This window comes from Nomascus leucogenys, chromosome 3 (genome assembly GCF_006542625.1).
Source record: "Nomascus leucogenys isolate Asia chromosome 3, Asia_NLE_v1, whole genome shotgun sequence".
Taxonomy (NCBI): domain Eukaryota; kingdom Metazoa; phylum Chordata; class Mammalia; order Primates; family Hylobatidae; genus Nomascus; species Nomascus leucogenys.
This window is the reverse complement of record NC_044383.1, coordinates 126,436,463-126,462,036: the sequence shown is the minus strand read 5'-3', so window position 1 is coordinate 126,462,036 and position 25,574 is coordinate 126,436,463.

Sequence of the window (25,574 nt, the reverse complement as noted above, 5' to 3'; positions counted from 1 at the left end):
CTCTGTTCTATTTTGTATTTTGAAGTTTCTCCTCCATGTATCTACATATAGATTTCTTTTACTTTTTCCTGCTTGGTATACATAGTGATTTTTATATTTGGTCTGTATTTCTATTTGTTATATAATATATCCAGCATTTATCACTTTGAATATTGGTTCTTCCCATTCTCTTCATTTTTCTGGAATTCTCATTAGATATATGACAAACTTTCTCAAACTGTACCCTTTAAGTCTCACAACTTTTTAAAAAATTGCCCATATTATTGTCTCTCTGTCATCATTTATCAGATATATACAGTTTTATCTTTCAGCTTATTATTCCTTTTTTCATGGGGCTGTAATCTGTTATTCAATGCATCCACTGATTTTCTTGTCACTTTATTAATTGCATATTTTACATATAAAATATATATTTGTTTCTTTAGAAAAGTATCTACCTAGTTATTTTAAATAGTTACCAATACCCTTGTTATTTTTCATTCCATGTTTTATAATTTACACATTTGAAAAATAATTCCTTATGGTTTACCTTGTAATTTCAATATGAGAAATTGTGTATTGTTCTTCTGATGCTCAATTATGATGGTTTATTCCTTCCTATGTTGGGTAATGTGTTTTCTTATTGGGAGAACATATTTTGTGGAACACAGTGTAAGCTTGGGGTTTCCCTGACTAAATAATTAGCGAATATTTGAACACCAGACCTGTATGATAGCAGGCTACTAGCTATAAATTTTCTGTAAAGAGAATTATTAATATTTTCCCCTGTAGCCACCTTGAAAATTACCAATTTCTTGGTAAGATCTATGTTTTAGCGGATTTTTTTTCTACCCCATATCATCACCATCGGGGTACTCTCTTCAAGGGTCTAGGCCTGTTGGAAGAGTCTTAAGTTCACAAGTTGAACTGAAGATTCTCAGGCATGGATTCTCAACTATTCATGGGGCTCAAAGGTTGGCCTCCACCTCTTCATGCTTTTAAAGTCATCTATAGCTCATGGCTCTACTTTCATCTGTGTGTTCATTTATCTATTTGTGTGTTTACTTTTTTTCTTTTACACTATTGAGTGCTAGTCTATTGTTTCTGAGTAAGAAACAAATTAAAATTTATCTGGAATCTATTTTCATTGCAGCATGATATCATTTTTAAAGCATCTAGCTCACTAGTCTGCTAGTCAAAAGTAGAAGTGCTCCACTGTTTTGAGCTCTTTAAAGTGAGGGACAATGGTTTGTTCTGTTTTGTAATATTAACTTTGTTACAGTATGGTACAAGGAGTAATCAGAATGAGCTGAAATATGTAAAGAAATTTTAAAAAGTTTTCTTATGTTTTAAATTCACTTCATAAAAAGTTTAATTGCTTTGTTAGAGTATGATTTACTGTACTTAACCGTACTTAGTAAGAATGTGCAATTTGGTAAGTTTTGGCATCTGTACACATTCATGGAACCACCACAATCTGGATAATGAACATATTAATTTATCTTAAATGTTTCCTTATGTTCTTTTGTAGCTCTTACTTCTCACCACTCCTCACCCATCCTCAGGCAATCTCTGATCTGTTTTCTGTTCTCATATTTTAATTTAAATTTTCTAGAATTTTATATAAATTGAATCATCTAGTAGGCATTCTTTTTTGCCTGGCTTCGTTCACTCAGACTAGTTATTCTGAGATTCATCAACATTGTAGTGTGTGTCAAATTCATTTATGTTTATTGCTGAGTTGTATTCCTGTGTAGTTTGAGATATCTTTATATATGGTGACACAAATCCTTTATAAATTTATTATTTGTAAATATTTCCTCCCATTCTGTGGTTTCTCTCTTATTTGCTTGATAGGAGAGCAGGAGTTTTTAATTATAATGACATTAATGTAAGTAATTTGTCTTTTTGTGGATTATACTTCTGATATTATATCTAAAAAATATTACTTAACACAATATTCTGTATTTTTTATTCTGGAAGTTTTCTAATTTTAAATTTTACATTTAGGTTTATGACTGAATTTGAATTAATCCTGGTATATGATACAAGGTATAAATTGAAGTTCTTTTGCTTGCGTATGAATATGCAATTATTCCAGTGATATTTGTTGAAAGATATTAGATCGACTTACTTCTGGTGGTATAAAACTTTTATAATGGAAATTAAGGAGATTATTGTTTGCTGTGCATTCACATTATAGAAATTCTTGTTAGAGGATGGCTCTTCCACTGAGGAAGATGTACATGTAGCTGAGTTGTCAAAAAAAAAAAAAAAAAAAAGCTATGTTCAGCCCAGAGGAAATGATGGAGAAGCCTATGTTAAAGAAATCAGAATTACAAATATTTCTTTCGTAATTTGGGTGTTGTATGTAGGTGTTTCATCCTAAGTTCAAAAAACCAATTTCACATCCTTTTTTATTTTTCGAGACAGGGTCTCATTTCGTCACCCTGGCTGGGGTACAGTGGAATGATCACGGCTTGCTGCAGCCCCAACTTCCCAGACTCAAGCGATCCTCCCACCTCAGCCTCATAAGTAGCTGGGACTACAGTTGTATGCCACCATACCCGGCTAATTTTTTGTATTTTTTTTTTTAGAGATAGGCTTTTGTGATGTTGCCCAGGCTGGTTTCTAACTCCTGAGCTCAAGCGATCCATTCGCCTCAGCCTCCCAAAGTGCTGGCTTTACAGACACAAGTCACTGTGCCCAGTCCAATTTCACATCATTTAAAAGAATAAAACATCTTAACAACTGTACCATTTCCATTTAGAATTAAAATTACTTTGTAAAACTTGCTTTGTTTTCTGCATCTTACTCTAATTATTTATTATATACATCAGAAGACTGCAGCTAGTATCAAAGACAATTCTTTTACGTCACTCACCAACATCCACACTTTGCAAAACCATAGACTATCAGTCTACCATCATTCCATTTTAGAAATATGTGTCTCAGAGATGTTAAATAACTTCCCTAGTCACATAGCCAGTTAATTATAAAATAAAGATTAAAAGCCAAGTGTCCTATTTCTAGTATAATTCCCTTTTCTTCATACTACTTTTATAATCTAATAAAACATGTTTGATTAGCTCCTATCAGTCCAAGTAAAAATTGTGGAAGAAAAATATTGGCTAAAAATATTGGCTAAATAAGATTTTCTGAATATTCCTGAATTTTTAAATCATATAAAATCAATTTGATCTAAAAATTTTATTACTCTATGACTTTATGATTTTTTAAATTATGTTTAATACATTTTTAATATATTCAGTTGTAACATTAATGATTATTTACTAATTATTTCAAGTGTATATTTTATACAAAGCAATACTTTAACTATATTAAGAAAGGCACTTGCCAAATTAACCAAACAAGCAAATAAAAATGGTTTCTTAGGGATTCTGGTTATTTATTTTAAAATTTTAAATTATTCCACAATAATAGATTTCCCCAGCCTTTAATTATTGTGATGATTATTTAAATTAATATGAATGACACCATTTACTCAATGAGTACCAATGTGTGCCTACTGCGTGCAAAGCTTTCTATAAGGCAATACAAATAATAATATCAACACTCTGTCCCTAAGGAGCTTATAGTTCAAAAACAGGTGAAATAAGTCCATAAATGGCTGGTTTGCAATACAAATTGTAACTGACGAAAGAAAGGGAGCAAATGTAATGGAGGCTTTGAAAAGAGAAACTAATGAAGGCTTCATAATGACTGAATTATTTATTTCTCTTTACCTTTAAATTCCTGTAGTGCAGTAGTGCATTATCTATACCGACTTGAAGAATTATTGAAATATCTGCGATGTGATCAAAACACTAACAGAAACAAACCAACCAATGAGAGAAGAAATAGACTGTTGCTCTAGGCACCCTGCATTTGTGTAACACTATCTCTTCCACAAAATCTGTCCTCATAAGTCATTTAGAAGGCTTAATATTAGGGCTACTATCTTTAGGTTACACGTATACCTTTTTCTGAATTTATCTCCTTTTTTTACTTATAAAGAAAGCTTTTATAAAAGTATTAGGGGATATCAGTATTTTAAAATGGTATGATAGTATATGATTTAGTCCCAAATATTTCCTATGTCATTTTCTGGCTTATGATTTAGACCAGAAGTGTGACAAGCAAGGTAAAGAGTTTCCTAAATTCTAAATATGGTTTAATTCCACAGATATTTTTTCAACTCAAAAATGGCTTACTGAAACACAAAAATGATATTATTATATGAGTAATTTTAGGCCCAATCTAATTTGTAAAAACTAAATTATTTACCAAACTTTAACACTTTATTACTAATAACAAATTACGTATGATTTGCTTCACAAGTGTTAGAGATATGGACAGGAGACAGGAGGCAGGAGGTTGGGATTCCTAGTGAGGGCTCCACCTTCAAGCCTGGACCTTGCAGCCCTAAATGTGAACAGGCATTCCTGTTTTCATGCCCAAATATTGTCTTTTGGCCTGCTATGCACTCCCCATCCTGTGCCCATATAAACCGCAAACCTCAGGCTTCACAAGCAAAAGAGTTGCAGAGCTGCAGAGAAGGAGAGCAGAGGGGGAGTATCTGAACGCCCAGAGTTCTGCTGCGGCTGAACTCCAGAAGATCATCTTCCCACTCCATCCCCTCTCCAGCTACCCATGCCGCTGAAAGCGACCTCCATCACTCAATAAAATCCCCACATTTACCATCCTTCAAGTCTGTGTGACTCGATTCTTTTCGGGCACTGGACAAAAATTTGGGACACACTGGGTGCAGGAACCCAAAAAGACTGTCACACTGACTCTTCACTGAGCTATTTAACACTTAAGCCATTCCCGGATGGCAGGGCTAAAAAGGCATTGTAACACCCCTAGACACTGCCATGGGGCCGGAGCCCAAAACACTCACACTGGCTCCTGCACCTGCTCACTTGCATGCTCCCTCTCCCGTAAGGGGTTTGAGCTGAATAAACAAGCCACACCACTGTCGCACATTGGTAAGAGGGTCAGGAAACTCCCATGTTATTAGAACACACCACTTCAGAATCACTCTTGAGACAGAAGAAAGGTGCCTGAAGAAGCCAGGAGAATGTTGCCCAGAGTGAAATCACAGTGGTCCAGTGTCAAGTACTCTGACTTGCAAATCTGCAAATGTATTTCCAATCAGTATCTTGAAGGTATTTGGCCTACAGAAAAGACGTCCATTTAGCCAGCCACCCTTAGAAAAGATTGTTATGTAAAGCCAAAAGTCAAATGCACTTATTTACAGAGGATAACCTATTAAGTGCTCAGGACACTCTTAACTTTTCTTCAGGGCCTGTTGTTTCTTCATTTTATGGTAACTGAGAAATGGAGATTCTAATCGAAAAGCAAGAATGAGACGTAACAGGAGGTAGCCAGATCAAGGAAACATCTGATTAAACATTTTTGTCTGCTCAATACAAACTTTCTGGTTACATAGAAATCTTTTTATCATTTGATTCAGTGTCTCCCACTGGATGAAAATAAGAATGTTTCCTTTTCTGAGGTCAGGTTTTCTACATTTACAAGTTGACTATTCTTTTATAAGTCAACATAATTTTATAATATCAGACTCCCCTCTGATATTATGTTATTGCTGGAATTCAATAACAAAGAGTGCTTTATGAGAAAGTTTCATTCTTCTATAGAATATTGTACAATTGAAAAATATTTAACTGCATGTACATTATGGCCAATAAAAACATGGATACATTCTTGTTAATGTTCCTTGTGAACATATTTCAGTGATTTTTTCTTTTTTTTTTTTTTTTTGAGTTGGAGACTCACCCTATTGCCCAGGCTGGAATGCAATGGCACAATCTCGGCTCACTGCAACCTCCACCTCCCGGTTTCAAGCAACTCTCCTGCCTCAGCCTCCCAAGTAGCTGTGATTACAGGCATTCGCCACCACGCCCAGCTAATTTTTTTGTATCTTTAATAGAGACAGCATTTCACTATGTTGGCCAGACGGGTCTGGAACTCCTGACCTCGTGATCCGCCCACCTTGGCCTCCCAAAGTGCTGGGATTACAGGCCTAAGCCACCACGCCCGGCCTCAGTGAATTTTTAAGTAACTGACCTCTTCATTTCTCCACAGAACCTGAACCTGTTTACACTTACCTGTGAGTGCTAATGAAATATGAATTATTTTTAATAATTGGTCAGAAACAGAAAAATAACTCTAAATTTAACAGTAACAAAAGAGTTTTATATTACAAAGCTAAAATACTTTGTCTTCTTTATTGTTTTTGCATTTATATTGTCAATGAGAAGAGTCAAACTCTGTAAAATATTTTTAGAAGTTTATTCGGAGCCAAATATGAGTGAGCATGGCCTGCGACACAGCCCTGGGAGGTCCTGAGAACATGTGCCCTAGGTGGTTGGGGTGCAGCTTGATTTTACACATTTTAGGGAGACATGATTTGCAGAGTTTGCTCCTTAGTTCAGCTAAAACCAGGCTCTTATCACACAACCAGGAAAATTTAGGCATGCAGCCACATTAAAGGGTAAGTAGAGCACAATTTAATCAGGTGAAAAGAGAAAAAATGGGGAAAAAAAAAAAAAAGGCAAAGCAAGATGGAGTCCTGATTATAGGCCCCCCACCTCACAGATTGAATCCCAGGCCACTACATAGGAACTGAAGACGCCAATGAGATTTCAATCAAATACATTTAATAAATACATTGGTTTGGTTCAGAAAGGTGGAACAACTGGAAGTTGGGGGCTTCCAGGCTATAGGCATGTTTAAAATTTTTCTGGTTGACAATTGGTTGACTTTATCTAAAGACCTGGGATCAATAGAAAAGGAAATGTATGTGTTGAGATAAAGGATTGTGGAGATCAAAGTTCTTATTTGCCGAGGAAGCCTTCAGTTAGTAGGCTTCAGAAAGAATAGGTTGTAAGATGTTTTTTTATCAGACTTAAAGTATGTGTTGATGTTAATGATGGAGAGGTATAATAAGAGATGTCCAACCCCCACTTCCCATCATGACCTAAATCAGTCTTTCTGGTTAAACTTAAGAGTGCCTTGGCTGAGGAAAAAGTCCATTTGGGTGGTTGAGGGGCCTTATAATTTTATTTTTGGTTTATAACATAAAACAATCTTTCCATTTCTTAACATATATAATAGAATATTAACTAAATTTTCTTTTTATGAGCTTAATGATGGTTAAAAAGAATGTCAGAAGAGCTGAAGAAATGAACTGAATCACATAACACTATTGTAGGAGCTCTGGGTCCATGAGAAAGCTTCGTAGGTTCAAATAAAGGTTAATCACTTAAAAGTTATGTGTCTTAGATGGATTTTGAAAGTTACCAAATCTCTGTAAGCTGTAGCTTCTTTACCTATTAAATGGAGATAATAATACCTCCATCATTGGGGTTGTTAAAACTAAATATATATATGGAGAGAGACAGGATGTACATAGTAAGCATTAAGAACTCATTGATACAAAACAGAATTTCCCCAATTTGCCTCCAATTTCAGATTGTAAATGTTTCTTTAAAGCCTTAAAGAGATAACATTCAGATGGCTATCAATTATGAACACTTTAGTGTCTGTGAAAAAAAAAATGCTTTCCTCACAACACAAATGCTTTAACCATAAGTAAGGCAAATTCCAGGAACAAATTTTATTGTATGACTAATCTTCATTGATCATATAGTCACTAACTCAGATAGAGATTAATGGTAAGCCATGGGAAAAAAAAAAATGTGAGTGAACAATGTGTCCTGAAATCTCACTAATTAGTTTGGAAAAATAGAAGTTATTTTTACATTTAGTAACATGTATTTGTTAAAAAGCCTGAGGCACAAAGCATTCAAACACCTAATCCACGTTCCATTCTGATGGGATACATAATCACTTTGAACAAAAGAAACAAGCCATTTTGCAAAAGCCTAAATATTTAATTTCTGCTGCTCCTTCTAAAGAGAAATAATTCCCAGCACTGAGTATTTGTATATACATCACTTAGTTATGGGATAATCTTCAATTGAGCAAAAATGTGAGCTCTTAGAAAATGATTAAATACAAAGCGACTATGAAACAAAGGAAAGAGGAATAGTGGAGAAAAATAAATGAAAGAATTTCATTTAATCTTACCTTTCAAAGTCTACTAAATCAGTATTCCTGAAATTCTTTAATCATCAGGGTAGGTAATTTAGAATCCAAAATATGAAGTTCACAGTGACTCTTAACAAAATATTAAGCCCATTCTTTAACTTAATGTGGAAAAACAAAACCAAAGCCACATATCTATAAAAACCAAAACAAAATCTAATCTGATAGATTAGCTCAATAGAACATAGCTTTCAGAGACTTCTCTACAAGTATGTTCTTAAATAGAAGAAACATTTTATACCTCTTGGAGCCTTTCTCATAGTTTTAGCTTGACACTCCTGAACCTTTTGATTCCTATAAGCAGCTCTAATTTTACCTTCAAAGGCAGATCAAACAAGTCTCCTTACTCCAATTTACTCTGTTTCTCTTACTGATGGATGCTTTGAAATAAAGATTTGTGATCATGCTGTCATTATTGTCTCTGACTTTCAAGATGTGATTTTATTGTCTATAATAGGAGTCAAAAGATATCATCTAAGACCAATTTTTTTCTTTTTCTCTATACTTAATTTTATTCCATAAATAATCTATGAAAGAAAAGCTTTCAAGTTTGCCACAAGTCAGTACTATTACATAACATTTTTTTTGAAACAGGAAAAGGGTAATTTAATTGAATATGAAAATTTAAAGCAATAAATGGACACTTCACTAATGATCACATTGTGAAGAGAAGAAGAAGGAGTATCTATTAAAAACCAACTCCGGCCAGGTACAGTGGCTCATGCCTGTAATCCCAGCACTTTGGGAGACAGAGGCAGATGGATCATGAGGTCAGGAGTTCAAGACCAGCCTGGCTAACATAGCGATACCCCCGTCTCTACTAAAAGTACAAAAATTAGCTGGGTATGGTGGCATGAGCCTGTAATCCCAGCTACTCAGGAGGCTGAGGCAGAATAACTTGAACCTGGGAGGTGGAAGTTGCAGTGAGCCGAGACCATGCCATTACACTCCAGCCCGGGCAACAGAGTGGGACTCTGTCTCAAAAAAAAAAAAAAAAAAAAAAAGAACCAATTCATTCCCCATTGCCTCACTTCTCCTCCTCTTTAGCTACCTGACCCTCCTCTCTTGCTCTTCTTTCCCTGCCCCACATTAGCCAAAACCCCAAAAAACATCAAGGTCTCTTCATCCCTATCCCTATCTTACTGAGCCATACATTCATCTGCCTTCTCTCCACCCTAGCATCTTCCCAGACCATTTCTCCATTCTTTTTCCCATGTAGAACAATTTTGTTCTCTCTGCTTTTCCAATTTAGTAGACAGAGAATTCACCTTTAAAGAAGGGATTATAAACGACAGACAATATTATTTTTTCTGAGACATTGTTAGACACCAACAATGTCTTCTGATTTTAATAAAATAGTGAATACAATTTTACTACCAGGAAACCTAATTTCATTAAGAAACAAGTAGTTAAATATACACTGTGGATATTACTCTCTTGATCGGGCAGGAACAACTCATACTCTCTACAAGCCCCCAAGTTCTGTTGGGGCATTACCAAAAGTATGCCTCAGAAAAGCCCACCGATCATTCAGTATCAGTTTCCATGTTAAATTCACAGTATACTTCTACTTTTACTTCCATTTGTGACAAGCTCTACAAGCTGCTTGAAGAAGATGTATCAATACTCCTGTCCAGCCAGAGTAAGCATCATAAGGATACCAAATTCCATGGCAAAATTAGTCTCTCTGGATATTCTCAAAACCCCCATTAGATGTCAAAGAAGTACTGGCCTCCCTGTATAACTACTGTGAAATTAAGAAGAGCCACTGGGATGTTAGATTTATGATTCGCAAAATACCTAATTTATTGCCTCATTTGGTTTTATATCAGCGCTTTGATGCTGTAAACAGGTTAAAGTGTATTAAGTGTATCTCCCAAGTTCACAGAATTATTAAATCATGGGGAATAAGACTCAAACCCTGGCTTTTCTTTCCAATGTTTCTGTTGTTTTTCACTTTTGAATAAATAAACTAAAAAACTTTATTTGTAGATTAATGCTTTTTGTGGCAGCTACCTTAGCAAAGTTGTCTAAGAAAAACTTAGTAGGCATTGATAATTTTAAGTAATAAAATAGGTACATTATATAAATTCAAATCTGTCAGGAAAAAAAAATTCTTGATGCCAATAGTTGATAAACTATTTTGCCAAAGTAGCATTTCCTCTGACTTGCCAATATGCCAAAATTTTTGAAAATAATTTCATAAAATCACTACAATTGTACCTTGTAGTTCAAAAAGAGTAATAGTTTTAAATAAATGTAGATTATTTAAATACATTGTTACAATAAATAATTTTAACAAATCAAATTATTACAAATTATTTAATACCAATATAAATGACACCTTATCATTTGTAAAACATATGGAGGACTCAGAAAAATAAACAACACAAAAACTAAAACTCACAATGATTCAGCACCTAGATATGACATATGACCTAAACTTTTTGAGATACTTTTTAGCCAGGAATCAATGATACAAAAGCATTTACATGAACTAATATAATCCAACAACAGAAATGAAACCTTAGGACTGCTAAAACAAACATACAGAAAAGACATTAGAGAGAGAAACTTTGTTATTTAGTATCTCAGTTGGATAAATGGTAATTTATAGAGGGAATAGCAAATTTAGATTAACTTCCAGATTGTAAGTATCACAGAACGAATGCCTATTGCACTATTTATGGCAAATTAAAAATCAGTTGTCTAAAATAATGAGCTATTGAAACAAAAAAGTGTTTGTTTCCCCCTGGGGATGACAATCGAGGATTTAGGGGAAAGGGAGAAAGAAAAGAAAGTGAGCCCCATTTATGATAACAAGTAGGTAGGTAGCTGTATATGTATGGCAACACACAGGAAGCATCAACTGCTCAAAAATAGTCTCCCACTGGCTTGTCATATGGTCTGAAATCCCACTACTAGAAATTATGCTTGGAGGTCTTAAAGGTCTTAAATAAATTTTCATACTCAAATAGAAGTATCTTGGAATGTAACAATTTAGCTTTGATTAGTCAATTTTATGGGGGACTTGGATTATTTAGTGAGAACCAGTCAAATAACATTGACGCAGAATATCAATAAAGAGAGAGATTGCCTTGAGAAACAAGTAGGTAAATAATATTTGACATAGTTTAACTAGTACCTCAAGTCTGTTCTTTGAGCTCAATTAATCAATGTGATAATACCTATAGAATGTGTACGATGTGAAAGTCAAGATGTCAATACTCAGGAAGATCAAGAAAACCATAAGAAAATATCATACCTTTCTAAGAAATTTGCTTTCTTGTTGGAAAAATAAGACATACATCTGAAAAAAGTAACTTGCTGGTTCTAGACATAAACTGGTAATTTACACCACAGTGCATGGATGAAAATGTCCTATAAGAATTGAAAGGCATATTTTATTTGCCTGTATCTGGAACACTCCATTGGAAAACAGAGAAGCAAAAGTGATCTAATGTGAGTTCAATTTATTTAAATTTTTGTATGATCTGGAAAACTGTATACATATAAATATCAATGTAAACACACAGAATAATATATTTAGATATAGCAAAAGTGAGTGAGTGAGCAAGAAAGAAATTCCTTGTCTTGAGTAATACCAAATGAGGTCCACCCCATTCTGCCAACTTAGCAAATTTTTCCTGCTCCTCTCTGATTCATAACTCTACTCCTATATGTTAATTCTTATTATTCTCTTTTGCTTTTATTGATACCTAATATTTATACATATTTATGGGGTACATGTAGTATTTTGTTACATGCATAAAATGTATCATAAATAAGTCAGGGAACTAGGATGTCCATTACCTTGTGTATTTATTATTTCTATGTGTTGGTAACATTTTAAGTTCTCTTTTCAAACTATTTTGAAATAATATATTGTTAACTAAAGTCACCCTACTCTGTTCTTAAACATTAGAACTTATTCCTTCTATCTAACTCTATGTCTATACCCATTAACCAATGTCTCTTCCTCCTGCTACACCCTTCCCTGCCTCTGGTAACTATCATTCTACTCTCTTAACTCCATGAGATCAACTCTTTTCCTTCCTATATGAGTGAGAACATGTGATATTTACCTTTTTGTGCCTCACTTACTTTCACTTAATGTAATGATTTTAAGTTCTATACATGTTGTTGCAAATGACATAATTTCTTTTTTATGGCTGAATAGTATTTTATTGTGTATATAGACCATATTTTCTTTATCATTCATCCATTGATGAACAATTAGATTGATTCCTTATCTTTGCTATTATGGAGAGTGCTGCAATAAACATGGGGTGTGCCAGTATCTCTTTCATAGGATGATTTCCTATCCTTTGGATAAATATCCAGTAGTGGAATTGCTAGATTGTACTGTAGTTCCATTTTTAGTTGTTTTTGAGAAATCTCCATACTGTTTTCTGTAACAGCTGTAGTAATTTACATTTCCACTTACAGTGTATAAGAGTTTCTTTCACTTCATCCTTGCCAACATACATTATTTTTTGTACCTTTTGTAATAGTCATTCTAACTAGGGTGAGATGATATTCTATTGTGGTTTTGATTTGCATTTTCCTGATGACATGATCACATGACTGTTGGTCATTTTGTACATCTTCTTTAAGAGTATCTATTCATGCTCATTTTTAAATGTGATTATTTAGTGCTTTGCTATTGAGTTGTTTGAGTTCCTTATATAATCTCATTATTAGTCCTTTGTCAGAAGAGTAGTATCCAAATATTTTCTCCCATTCAACCAGTTGCTTCTGAACTCTGTTCATTGTTTTCTTAGCTGGGCAGAATCTTTTAGCTTAATATAGTCTCATTTGTCTATTTTTGTTTTTTGTTGCCTTGGCTTTCGAGGTCTTTGACATAAAATCTTATTTTTAGAAGACTATTCTGAAGTGTTTTCCGTATGTTTTCTTCTAGCAGTTTTATAGTTTTTGGTCTTACATTTAAGTGTTTAATTCACTTTCAGTTTATTTTTGTATAAAGTGAGATATAGGGGACTACTTTCATTCTTCTGCATATGGATATCCAGTTATCCCAGCATCATTTATTGAAGAGGATGTCCTTTACCTATTGTATATTCTTGGCACTTTTATCAAAAATAAATTGGCTGTAAATATGTGAATTTCTGAGTGCTCTCTTTTCTTACATTGGTCTGTGTGCTTGATATCATGCTGTTTGGGTTACTATAGCCTTGTAATATATTTTGAAATCAAATTGTGTGATGCCTCCAGCATTGTTCCTTTTGTTTAGGATTGCTTTGGCTATTCAGGCTCTTTTGTGGCTTCATACAAATTTTAGGATTTTTTTCCATTTCTATAAAGAAAGTCATTGGTATTTTGACAGGGATTGCATTGAATCTGTAGATTGCTTTGTGTAGTATGATCATTTTAATTATATTAATTTTCCAATTAATGGGCATAAGATGTCTTTGCATTTATTTATGTCCTCTTTAATTTATTTCATCATTGTTTTGTAGTTTTCCTTGTAGAGATCTTTTATCTCCTTGGTTAAATTAATTCTTAGGTATTTTTGTAGCTATTATGAATGGGATTGCCTTCTTTCTTAATTTGTCTTCAGCTAGTATATTATTTGGTATATAGAAATGCTACTGATTTTTGTATGTTAATTTTGTATCCTGCAACTTTACCAAATTTATGTATCAATTCTATGAATTTTCAGGTAGAGTCCTTAAGGTTTTCTAAACATAAGATAATGTCGACACTGAAGCAGGAGGATTGCTTGAGTTCAGTAGTTTTAGACCAGCCTGGAAACATGGAGAGACCTTGTGTCTACAAAAACACAAAAATTAGCCAGGCATGGTGGCACATGCCTATAGTCTCAGCTACTCAGGAGGCTGAGGTGGGAGGATTGCTTGTGCCTGGGAGGTGGAGGTTGCCATGAGCCAAAATATCCCCACTGCACTCCAGGCTGGGTGGCAGAGTAAGACCCTGTCTCAAAAAAAAATATGTACGTGTGTGTGTGTGTGTGTGTGTGTGTGTGTGTGTGTGTGTATTATATATATACATATTCTGCAAAGAGGGGCAAGTTGACATCTTCTTTTTTTATGTGGATGTTTTTATTTCTTTTTCTTGCCTGGTTGCTCTGGCTAGGACTTCCAGTACTATGTTGAATAGAAGTGGTGAATGTGAACATTCTTGCCTTTCTTTGGTTCTTAGAGAAAAAGTTTTTGTCTTTTCACTATTCAGTATGATGTTAGGTTTAATTTGTTTTTGGCTATCTAGCTCCTTGAGAGACATTTTTAGATCTTTTTTTTTATGTAGGCATTTATCTTAGCACTGCTTTTCCTGTATTCCATAGGTTTTAATTTGTTGTGTTTCCACTTTCATTTATTTCAAGAAACTTTTTGATTTTCTTCTTAATTTATTAATTGGCCCAGGGGTTATTCACAGAGAAAGATTTTTAATTTCCTTGTATTTGTACAGTTTTTGAAGCTCCTGTGGTTAGTGATTTCTAGTTTTATTCCACTGTGGTCTAAGAAGATAGATGATATAATTTTTAATTTTAAAAATTTCATTGAGACTTGTTTTGTGGCCTAACATATTATCTATCTTGAAGGATATTCCATGTGCTGATGAGAAGATTGTGTATTCTGCATCTGTTGGATAAAATGTTCTGTAATGTCTGTTAGGTCTATTTGCTCTAAAATCTAGTTTAAAATCAATGTTTATTTGTTGATTTTACATCTAGACCATCTAATGCTAAGAGCAGGACATTGAAATCTCCAACTGTTATTGTATTGAAGTCTATCTCTCCTTTTACATCTAATAATATTTGCTTTATATAGCTGGGTGCTCTGGTGTTGAATGCATATATATTTAGAATTATTTTATTCTCTTGCCGAATTGATACCTTTATGTAATAATCTTCTTCATCTCTTTTTATTATTTTTGACTTAAAGTTTGTTTTATCTGATATAGGTATAGCAACTCCTGCTAACCTTTGGTTTCCATTTATTTGTATGGAATTTTTTTTGTATTCCTTTTCTTTTAGTCTAAATGTGTCTTTACAAATGAATTGAGTTTCTCATAGATAGCATGTTGTTGGGTCATGTTTGCTTTAATCCATTCAGCCAGTATATATCTTTTATGTGGAAAATTTAAATTTGTTTATATCCAAGGCTATTATTAATTTGTGAGAACTTATTCCTATCATTTTAAAAATTGTTTTGTTTCATATATATTTTCTCATTTTCTTGTTTATCATTGATTTTTAGTGGTAATGCTCGAGTACTTGTTCTTTTTGTCTTTGCTCTACCACTGAGTTTTGTCCCTTTCTGTGTTTTCACAATTATAGATATTGTTCTTTCATTTCCAGGTGTAGGTATCCCTTAAGTATTTCTTGTAGGGCCAGTCAGGTGGTGAAGAATTACCTCAGTTTTTGCTTGTCTGGGAGAGACTTTATTTCTCCTTCATTTAGAAGGGATAGTTTTGCTATGTTTAGTATTCTTGGTTAACAGTTTTTTTCTTTCAGCACTTTTATTATATCATCCTGTTCCTTTCTAGTCTGTAAGGTTTCTGTTGAGAAATCCAGTATTTGTCTGATGGAGGTTCCCTTTTATATAACCAGATGCTTTTTTTCTCTTGATATTTTTAGAATTTTGTTATTGCCTTTGATTTTTTGGCATTGAATTGCTTCAGTGGCATCTATGATTTCCTCAGTGGCTTAGCTGCAATTTTTAGTGATGGCTGTGTTGTGGCTTTGCTGAGGATAAGGACGCCAGGTAGGTCAGACCTCAGGCTTCATGAGGCCAGTGGTGAGCCAACTGTGCCTATCCTTGGGCTTCCATGGGGGCATACACGGGCAGTGGTGTTAGTAGGTATAGGTGAGCCAGCTCCTGGGCCTCCTGGAAGCTCACTCATGTGCCAACTGTGGCAGGGGTCAAGGAGATGATTGGGCATATCCTAGGGCTCCTGAGCTGCATGCCTAGAATGGGCAATGGTAGTAGTGATGGGCTCCTAAGCTGCACTCATTAGTGTTAGTAGTGTCTATTGTGGGCTGGGAAGGTCAGTACCCAAGCCCCTAGATGGTATGTGCAGGTTGGTGCCACCAGTGGTGTTGGTTGGAGGCATTTTTGGATGCCTCAAATATAAATTCCTTAGGCCCTTCCTCAGGTAACCAGGAGAAGCACACAGATGCCGGTGGTGGTAGGCTGGGAAGGGTGATCCTCAGTCCCTCAGATGACCTATTCTGACACTGAAGGTGTAGTGCCAGGCCAGGCAGGCCTGTCATCAGGCCCCTCTGTGGTGTATAATGGCACAGGCTATGGTGGGTAGGGAAGGGAGATCCATACCAGTGGGTAGGGAGAGCCTTTCCTCAGAGTACATGCGAATGCTCAGCAGCCCTGCTGTTGGGGGACAGGGTTGCAATCAGTGGGAGTATCCCCAGGCAGGCAGGTGGGTTTCAGATTCTGGAGAGCATGTACTTTGGCCCCCTGCAACAGCAGCAGGCAGGGTACACAGGGAAAGCCTGTCTTTAGGAAACATGCTAGTGCTCATTGGCCCTGCTGCTGTGGGTAGGGACAGGGTAGTTGGGGAGCAGCCCCAGGCAAGTGACTCTCAGAATCTAGGTAGCACAAACTTGGTTTCCTTTGTTTTAGGGGCAGCTTCTTTGTTGCATTGCCCTGTCTATTCCCTGCGGTGTAGAACTCTGTGTGGGCTAGAGTGCTGGGACCTTGCCACTGCCAGGTCCAGCCAGTGTTGTGCCACTACAGCCCTCCCAGGTGAATACAGGATAATTTCAGTGGGGTTCCAAGGATGTGGAGGTTCTAGGGCTGTTGGGTCCCAAGGCATGATAAAATCTAATTGAGCTAGGCTCTCAAAATGGCACTGCCCTGCAGCTTCTTAGGTCTCAAGGTGTGTATGGGACCCAGCATAAGCTCCCTCCATACAGCAATGCTGTTATGCAGTATCCGATAGCTCCCTTTGCAAGTCTCAGGACCAGCAAAGGATGAGGAGTTTTCCCGTGGCTAGGGTTGCAGGAGTCCCTGGTGGGAATGTGGACCACTGAGGCTCTCTCATTTACCCTTTCTCCACACAGGGGAGCCTCTTTGGGTTCTCAGCCAATCCAGGCAAAGTTGGCTGCCTGGCTTCCCATTCCTTGCATGTATCAGGTGTTTCCTGTCATTTCTCTATTGAATTTCAGTATTATCTGTTAGATGTTCTATTCAAAATGTAATTGTCTATTCCCTGTTTTTTTACTTCTTTGTGGAGGAAGCAAGTGCTGGATGTTTCCAGTCAACCACCTTGATCCTTCCCCTCCTGTTAATTCTATTTTGTTGCAACCCTGTGCATAATCTGTAATGCAGGTGCAATGTCCTAATATGTTATTTTATATAGTTTTCCCTAAAATTTCTCTGTGATAGGAAATTTTCCCCCTTCTATTTAAGTACTTTCTTGGCAATAAGAACAAAAAAACAAACAAAAATCTTCTATTAGCTGTTTTGCCTCCTCTACCAGATCATGAATAAATAAGTCCAGCTGATGTATCAATAATCATGATTTTTGGATGCCTCAAACATAAATTCCTTAGGCAAAAATCAGAATGGGCTCATCTAAGTTGTCTTTTTGCATTGTGGAAACGTATTACCAAAGGGAGAGCAACAGAGCAAGTCCACTGATGATAGTTTTTCCATAATCATTTTACACCAAGGTCAGAAGGGTCCTGATAAAACCACACTGGTCTAGACTGACTTTTCTAGTTTAGAGCCAGAATGAAATGATATCCTCTGCCCTCTTGCCCCACAGGAATGTGGTTTTTGAAAGAATAGATGAGTCCTGTGTTTCTTAGGCCTTTCAACCTATTATATTCTTGTCCTTCCGCTGTGAATGCTACTTTAATTCTAACATGCTTACCAAATGAGATATCCTTATAGGTAACAACAAATAAATGTTATTACTGTTGTTGCCTGTGAATGTCAGCTCTGTTGAGCATCGGAAACTAAGAAAACAGTTGATTGTATTTTAAAGCAGTAAAAAGGTAAACTGGCACCCTAAATATCTCAAAACTGTACTGGCACCTTCCTTTCTATTTCCCCCTATCACAATAGGTATAAATCACCATTGCCTAGTTTAATCAAATCCTATTCAAATATGCATTGCAAAGAGTTTCAGAGATCTGATACATCTTATAAAATTGAAACAGTTCAGACCTAATTTCACTTTCATTAGAAAAACTAGTCATCGTAAAAGTGAAGTAAAATTAAACTATGATCAATAAGACCTGTTTTGGTATGGATAAAATGATCAGTGGTCAAAATAACAGACTTACACAGCCAAATTCATCTGGAAGAGTTGCAAACTGTTTCTTTTTTCCAGCTATCTTTTTCCTATACTCTCTAGTCTATCTTTCTAATTGAAAACAATTAGACCATACTGCAAACAAATTTCTAATTAAAATTTCACGGCATTTTATTCTTAGTACTGGATGGCTGGACCTGCTATTGCTACTTGAACTATGAGACCAAAGGACATGGCAGGGACTGATTCTTGGTAGAAATGCAACATCTGTGGATAAACAAGTGTCTGGCATTTTGTTTTATGAAAGAAACCCCAAACAAGCTAGATTCTCAGTGAGATCATATAAAGCACTGGCTGGCACACAAGAGATTCATCATCACACTTCATTTAACATGGAGAAGAAAGGTCTCTGGCCCTAAATTTATAATTCTGAAAATGCCAGGTTTTATCAAAAAGTTATTGCACGAACCGTTCTCCTATTTTCAAAGTGATGATATAATTCAATATTACTAATCAATAAAACAGAACAAACTACTGATACATCCAACAGCATGGATAAATTTCAAATGCATTATGCTGAGTGAAAGAAGCCAGATTCACAAGGCTATGTACCGATTCCATTTTAATAATATTCTTGCAAAGGCAAAATGATAGGGATAGAAAACAAATCAGTGGTTTCAGGTGCTGGGAAGTGGAAGGGAGGGTGCTTGACTATCTGGAGGCAGAGAAGAATGTTTTGGAGTTATGGAACTATTCTGTGTCTTGATTTGTCAAAACACACAGAACTGGCACAAAAAGGTTAAATTTTACACAATGTAAGTTACAGCTTAACAAGAAAGATAATCTCTGTTTCAATCGCATGACTGAATCAAAGACTTAATCTCCACCCAGTGCTCTAAAAGGGAAAAGAAAGAGAGAAAGAGAATTTTACCACAACTGTTCTCCTTATTCCCTCTCCTGTGGACCCAAAGTGAGGTGAATATATCAGGGGACAGGTATAATGTTAATAACCCTCCTTCATCGCAGTTGAAACATCATTTTTCTGTGCTTTGTAATACAGTAGCTAAGACACCACTTATGTCAAAGGACTAAAGCTGTCATATCTGAAGGAAAAGTTTAGTTTCTCCTTAGTGGTTTCATGTAATGTTGATGAAACAAATGTAATGCATACATAGAAATTAAAAATTCATAGCCCAAAGTCAGTAGCTCTACTGCATAATTTGATTATTTATAAAATTTAACAAGCACTCACTATTAAAGAACAGAAACATATTAATTATTGCTTTCCCTGGTGAGATAATCATGGCAATGTTTTTTAGAAAATTCCCTACAAAATAAACATTCTTTTGTTTACCTTACAACTTAACAGGAAATATGCACCAGCGTATCTTTAAAGAATATGTCCTGTGTAGGGTCATACTTACACAAAGAGGATGTTTTCTATCGAATATCAGTCCCAGAAGGCAAGCTGCAATGATCTGGGAGGGTCAAATATTGGAGGAACGGGAAAGATAATAAAGCAATCAGTATTTTGTCAGTCTCCTTGTGCTCACTCAAGAGTTTATTATGGCCTCGATGACACACTTAAATCAAATATTTCCTAAACCAAGAAACACATTACTGATTTTTTAGGTGCTTGATTTTTAAATCTTATTTGTGGATTTTAGAAGGTTCATAAATTCTCTTGAATTGCATTTAAAATTTATTTTTGTATCTGTGTATATGCTTTTTGGGTTTTTGTTTGTTCCTGGGAAAAGAATTCTTCATTCTTTTCAAAGAAGTTCGAATCACTACTTGAGAAAGTATCAAGAGGTGTTCACATTGTACACTACCAAAAGATTACCATTGCATTAGAAGATATCCAGAATATGGCAAGAACAGTATGTATGGGAGGGCTGGCATAATGGTCGTGTAGGCAATTATCCAGAGTCTGAACACAATCTTTCAATGCCTGAGCCACAGAAAAAATAAATGTAATGATGGTAGGCATTATGTAATGGTCCCTATCACACACACACTCACACACACACACACAACACACACACACGCGATAAGAATCATTTTACATACGTCCTTCTTTTCCTGTCCTTTTATCCCTAAGTGCTAGATTAAGTTATAGTGTGTATAGGGGTTATATTGTGATACCCAGTGATCACTTTATTTCTATACCGTAATGATCTTGGAAATTACATTTGAAAAATATCAAATTAATTTTAGATAAAATAATGCTTAAGAGAAAATAATTTATGGCATAGTTGGATAACATCTACTTAGGATGGTGCTGCATGCTTGATGGAGGCTTAGAAATAGTTTGTTCAGCCATTTGGGAGGTTGAAGTAGGAGAATTGCTTGAGCCCAGAAGTTTGACGCTGCAGTGAGTTATGGTCACACCACTGCACTACAGCATGGATGACAAGTGAGACCCTGTGGAAGGAAGGGAGGAAGGGAGGAAGGGAGGAAGGGAGGGAGGGAGGGAGGAAGGAAGGAAGGAAGGAAATAAGAGAGAAATAAAAGAGAAAAAGAAAAATAAAGAAAGCAAGCTTGTTCAATTTCCCAAGAATTATGCTTTTATTCTAAAACATACAGAGCCTGATAAATAACAGACACTGCTCTCTCAGTCTGAGTTCTAAACCATTTGTTAAATGATAAAAAAAATTCATGTGTATAAAGAGCAAAATATTGATTACCAGTGAAAATTAGGTAATCAATTAGGTAAAAAAAAATTAGGTAAAAATATAGGACATAGCAAAGGTGTATGTTGTAACAGTGGACTTTCTAATATCAAATGGCATAATTTGATAGACATTTCCCCCCACTGTACTCCCAATCACAGGCAATGCTATAAAATCCCTCCACAACTCCCTTGTTTATGAAACATTACAATTAAGGCATGGTGTTGCAGTACAGAATCTGTGTTAGTTAAGCTGAAGGGAGGGAGAAAAAGACTGTATACTCTTTATCCCCCTAACTTATCAGTAAAGTAACTCTCTTTTCCTTCCCTGGAAGAAGCCAGGAGTGTTACAGAAATGTAGACCCCTCTACATGAAGTGAAATGTGTGTGGTAACAGTGTTGTCTTCTTACAAGAAAGGGTCTTATGAGCTCAGAGGCTGTTAGCCCCAATCCATGAAGAGATGGCGTTACCAACACAGCTGTAGATCCTAGCTGTGCCTTCTCCCAGCACATTATTTCCCAAATATTTGTGGTAGCAGGAAGAGGAGGAAGCAACTCTAACCCCAGAGCAGCTGAGTTAGCTACAATCACCAAGTACAACCACGTCTCCTGGGATTTGCATGATTTGAGAGAGCAGCTGCTATCTTATTCTAACATTGGTATAAGAACATGGGTTCAAGGGAAAATCAAGCAGGTTTTCTTCTTTTTAATTCCCTAAAAAGACCTTGTAGCTAACATCTTCCTAAGCTTCAAGTAAGGGGGAGGGGAATTATGTCCTTCAAATTGAATTAAAAATAGTGGATTATTGATCTTCCTATAAACATTTTTCTAATATTTGAAAATATCTGCCATTTTCCATCATAATGTTTAACCTGAGCATTGCTTCTTACATTTGAACCTATGACTTTATTGTTCTTCCTTGGTTACCAAAGTGAACAAGCTTTCTTTTTCCTTATCAGCTCAAAAAAATAGTACTTTTCAGGCTTGTAGATTGCTATCACGCATCCTGTAGATATCTATTTCCTATACTTGTATCATTTTATGTTGTACTTTCTGTGGTCATAAGAGGTCATATAAACTTTATTAAGCATGTGTGGTAAAATGCTATATTCAGAAATACTAAATTTATTTCCCAAGGCTTCACATTGCCATCTGATTGTTGGTGATGGTGTAGTTTAGTGTCACACTTAAGTAGATTTTTGTCATAAATATTGTACAGAGTAAAAGAAATCATAGATACAACCTAGACCCAGAAATGAAAGTGAGGATACCAGACATCAACAGAGAGCTCTCCAAATTATTTTTTATTTCTGTTTAATCAATCCTGTAAGATGATATTCAATGGATACCTCAGCACTATTGCTTTAAGGAATATAAAGGTTGAAATAGAAGACCAAAATCAGACAGAAGGTGATTAAAAGATTGCAGTAAGGTTCTTAGCCAAAGTTTGTACAACAAACGTAGTGCCAGTCCAAGTAATCACCTCCCTAAGCAAAACCAGACATCCACCCAGGAGTTTTCTTAAACTATTTCTTGAGGATCCTATCAGTGAATCCAGTGTCCAGCTACTACCCCTACCCCTTTCCTTCTAAGTCTAACATTAGCTTCATGTTGCCTCATGGAACTTGAACAAATTAAACATGGATCTTTAAAATCCTTAGTCAGACAAATGTTTCTAATTTTAGAGGGCTTAGCAAAATGATAAAATTGTGAAAATGTGCAAACCTAAAGTAATCACTATTGGTTATAATTCAGAGAAAGCAGAATAACTTTGACATCAACATATTTTATCCTAAGGGGTAATAATAAAAAATAGTATAGATAAAAATTCCAATTTCTTATTTTAATCCCAAAAGCTCCTTAGTCTATACATTTAAATTATTTTGTAAGAATATTTGTAAGAAATAGCTCTCATGCAATTGTTTTTTGGACCAAAATATAAAATCATATATGAAGATTCTGGTCTAAGTCATGCTTTTGGAAAATAAAGAAAACAATATGTTACATAATAGTAAGTTAGAATTAATCTATTAAATTAATTTTATTAGAATAGCTAGATGGCAGGCAAACAGGAAAGACCCTTGCCAGTTTTGATAGCATAAAACAAACCTATCAGAAAGACCAAATTGGAATATGGATCCTCCAAAATAGAAATCCTGGGTTTCAGATAAGCCGAAGTATGAACAGTCTGAGTCTTTCCAACATTCACATGGCATTTGAAATACAGGAGCCCGCTATGGCATGCTAGAACTAACTTGTGAGTGCCAATTGTTCAATGTTCAGAATTGTTCAAAACCATTTAATGTTACTTTGGTATCTTGAAATAGGCCAGAATAGAACTATGTACATATGGAAAATCTCTAATGCTACAAATCAGAGCCATTTTGCTTTCCTTTCAAAGAGCTGGTTATTAAATATTTACTCACATAAAAATAAGAATATTCTATCCTAAAACAATTATTATATCCATTAGAAGGTACCATGATCTCTAAAACAAACAACTACATTAAATAGCTAAAATACATATTTTGGTTACCTGAAAAAAGGAATATTATGTTCTATCTTCAATACCAGACCTAAAATAAGCTCCATTAAACCAAAGAATGGTAGTAAATCATGTAAGAATACAATTATAAAACGATCTAAATGTGTTAGAAAATAGTTGGCTGAAACTGAAATAGGATGAATGGTACCCAGTGGGAATATAAATAACACAATGTGGCAATGTTGCAAGACTTTACTTGTGTTCCTCCCTCAGGGGTGATGAAAATGTGAAAAACAAATACACCTGCAGATGAAACTATTTGATTTTACTGTTGTTAGAAATTAACTAATGCTGAAACCAAGGATTGCTTTATCTGGATTTTATCTTAAATGTGACAGAAACAAAAGATGCTTTGTAAAGTAAAAATAGTAGAAAGTTATTAATGTGTAAGAATAGTGGCAAAGAACAAATATGGCAGTGTTGACTTTCTTAAGACAAGTCAGTTTCTTACCATAGGTCATAAGAATTATGCAGAAATATTTCACATCCCAAAAGAAACCAAGAAAATACTAGGAGAGCTTGTAACCTAACAGATTATGTATACTATAAAATGAGTAAAAAGTAAAATGTTATTTTATTAATGTCAACTGAACTGCCACATAAAAGTGAAATGAAAGCCTTTCACAAATAACAAATATATCTATCAAAATAAGAAAATATTATAGAAGAGCACATTTTTATTCCCTTTTAAAGTTATGCCCTTAGGAACAAACTCACTTATAAATAGAATAAAATCTATCTTGAAGAGGAAGAAAAATATTGCAGGAGTAGCATACACTTTGAATTAGTAGATAATAGATTCATTGTTAGGTGCCTAGGAACAAACTATATAAACTATTATTTTATTCAGACTATGAATAAATTAGTAGATAACAGATTCATTGTTAGGTGCCTAGGAATTAGTAGGTAACAGATTCATTGTTAGGTGCCTAGGAACAATCTATATAAACTATTCTTTTATTCAGATCTATGCCTACAATATTTTACTAGAGGCCATTAAATTAGTATTTATGTTGATAGCTTAAGGAAATCAGATTATTATTATTATTACTATTATTATGAGACAGAGTTTCGCTCTTGTTGCCCAGGCTGGAGTGCAGTGGCATGATCTCAGCTCACTGCAACCTCTGCCTTCCTGATTTAAGCAATTCTCCTGCCTCCGCCTCCCGAGTAGCTGGGATTACAAGTGCCCACCTCCACGCCTGGCTGATTTTTGTACTTTTAGTAGAGACAGGGTTTCACCATGTTGGCCCAACTGGTCTGGAACTCCTAACCTCAGATGATCCACCTGCCTCGGCCTCCCAAAGTGCTGGGATTATGGGCATGAGCCACCACGCCCAGCCCAGATTATTTTTGTATTAATAAAAATGAAATAATAACAGAAAAATAAGCAATACAGAAAAGTGTAAGGAAATGGATAAAAATGATACCAAATCTCTTCAGGTGGAGATTATAGTCACTATGTTTTCATACTTTTTTAATGCATATGTACATACATATGTGCTTTTACATAAATTATTACATATTGTTTGTTCATGTGGGAATGTAATTACATGCAGTTTCTAAACATTAACTAAAGTCCATAGTTCACATGAGGGTTTCCTTTTTGTGTTGTACGGTTCTATGAATTGTGACAAATGCATGCCATATATTCACCATTATAGTATCATGCAATGTACTTTTACCAGCCCAAAAATCCCCTTTCACATATGCATCTGTCACTTCTTCCCCCAACCCTTGAGCAACCACTGAACTTTTAAATGTCTCCATAGTTTCACCTTTTCCAAAATGTCATATAATTGGAATCATAGACTCGATATGACTATTTGCTTCTTTAACCTAGAAATATACATTTAGGGTCCCTCCGTGTCTTTTCATGGCTTGGTAGCTCGTGTGTTTTAATTGTTGTACTGTTGTACCCCTGTTTATTTACCCATTCACCTATGAAAGGAACATCATTATTGCTTCTAGACTTTGGCAATT